We start from the raw sequence: 2,442 nt of genomic DNA, 5'->3' as shown, positions 1-2,442 counted from the left end.
CCCCCCTTTATTTGTAGTTATAACTTTATTTGTTTCTTGAAACATTTCATTGGCCACATTTTGGGTCTGTGCCCGAAGAAGAGAAGATACGTATTTGGGGATCTGTACTGTAACCTCTTTCACTCTTCCATTTATGAATGTTAGTTATAAAAAACTATTAACATAGTTATAACTGGCTTGCAAGATTTAAACATACTGTGTCCTGCAAAGAGGGAGAAGTTCTGAATAACTGCTGACATTAATATGTTTTGCTCTTACTGCATGTGACGGATGGTAAGAGAGTAGTGTTTGAGGGCAAGTTGCCTCTACAGAGTTTCTCTTTTATTGCTTTAAATACAGATTATAACAAAGCATTTCAGGTTAATGAAGCAGATGTGTTCCTGGGCATTATTTTAAGAGAAAATTTGGTACTAGAGCCAGAAATAGCATGGAAAAATAGGGATGGGTTCTTATGCCACAAAAAGAGCAGTCAGCATGTGAACTGAAGCTACCAGGTTAGGTAAGCTAACATTTTTAACCCCCTTGAGACTATTTGAAAGTTTCTTCCAAAGTGCATTTAGGGACTTGTTTTTCCTTCACAGCCTCTACCTTTCTTGACATTTCCATTTTGGTGGCCAGACTTACAAATGTATTTTTAACATATGTCAGGTGGGGCTGCAGTAGACTGATTTGTCTCCCCTTTTCTCTGTTGCGTTGTTTATTCACTCTCAGTAAGGGCTTGTGGAGTCAGCTGCTTTTTAACTCTCCTGTTGTAGGCAGCACACGCAACTACTGCAGGACCGGCTGGAGTAGAATTGCACTTTTCTCAGCTCAGGCTTTATTGCATTGTTTACTGCAGATACGTTGCTGCAACATGACCCTGAAATTGGGTTTAATCGGCCTTCCTTCACTATCCTCCCAACGGTGCGGATCCTGCTAAAACACAGCACAGCAGAAAATGAGGGAAAAGTAGAAGGTGGGCAGGTATAGCAAGACTTTGTAAACAGGATCTTTTTTGTCAGCAGCTATGTTAACAGACATATACATTATTACATACATATTACTGTGTGCTTTCAAGTTGTTTTCCTCTTATGGTAATAGGCTGGATGAGGAAAAACAAATTGGAAGCTGAATCCAGACAAGACAGAGGTGCTTACTGTCAAAGATCCTAACCTGGGTTTGGGGGTGTGCCAAATAGTTGGGGATGAGGTCACACTCCCCTTGAAAGACTGTGTTCACAGTTTGGGGTACTTCTGGATCACTTCAAATGACAACTCAGATAGATTGGATGGCCAGGAGTGCTTAATATCAGCCCTGCCCAGAGCTGGAGGTCCTAAAGATGGCAGGGCATGCGCTGGTAACCTCAAGGCTGGGCTTCTGCAATGCACGGCACATTGAGCGACTACCTCTGTGCTGAGTTCAGAAATCTCAGCTAGTTCAAAACAGGTTGATTACTGGGACATCCAGGAGTAATCGCATTGCACCAGTATTAAAATTACTCCACTGGCTGCCAGTTAGTTTCTGGGAAAAGTACAAAGTGTTAGTTATGACCTTTAAAGCATTCCCTGCTCCCCATAAGCTCAGGTCCTTGGCTGGACGGCTTTTTCTTCAGTCGCCCCAAAACTGTGGAATGACCCCTGGAACAGAGTCGACAGCCGCATGCGCCGTCTGCATTTAACAGAGCATCAAAGCTCAGCGTCCTCCGGCAGATGTTTAAAGTGAATTGTAAATGATTAAATGTGGATTGTTTTAATATGTGTCTATCTTCCTTTTAAATGATGTGTTTTTAACTGATGTTGTTAAACTGTTGTTGTTCCCCACCTTGCTCCATGAAGAGTAGCGGGTAAGAAATTACTACTACTACTACTACTACTACAACTACTATGAGGAGTGGTTTAGCAAACAGGGTTTGTTTAGCCTGGAGAAGGTTAAGAGGCGAAATAATTGCCATGTTTCAAAGAGTGTCGTGTGGAGGATGGAGCAAGCTTCTTTTCTGCAGCTCCAGAGAATGGGATTCAGACCAAGGGACCCAGGAGAAGCGTTTCCACCTGAAGTTACATTGGGAAGAGCTTCCTGAGGGCAGCAGCTGTTTGGCTCCTCTGGAGGCCATCTGTCCCAGGGAGGGCTTGGGCTGCCTCTTCCTTTATGGCTGGGTGGCCCTTTTGGGGTCTCTTCCCACTCCAGGATCCTGCGAAGGTAGTTCTGAAGGGAAACATGCAAAGGCACCATTCCTGGGACCTTGTGGGGGTTGTTTACGTGAAACCGAGGCTTCAGCCAGGCCTCTGGCGAGGCAAGAAAGCTCCCTGGCAGTGTTGCCAACAAGCCTGGAAGATAATTCCCGAAAATGTTTGTCCAAAACCCCTTGAATCCCCCCAGATCCCACGGAATATTCAGTCACAATTCCCGGAAAATTCCCATAATGTTAAAATGGCGGATGTTTTGCAAATAAACGTAAACATAATT

This window comes from Sceloporus occidentalis, unplaced genomic scaffold (genome assembly GCF_023333645.1).
Source record: "Sceloporus occidentalis isolate IW3139 unplaced genomic scaffold, rSceOcc1.0.p SCAF_3, whole genome shotgun sequence".
In the NCBI taxonomy this organism is placed as follows: Eukaryota; Metazoa; Chordata; class Lepidosauria; order Squamata; family Phrynosomatidae; genus Sceloporus; species Sceloporus occidentalis.
This window is presented reverse-complemented; position numbering follows the sequence as displayed.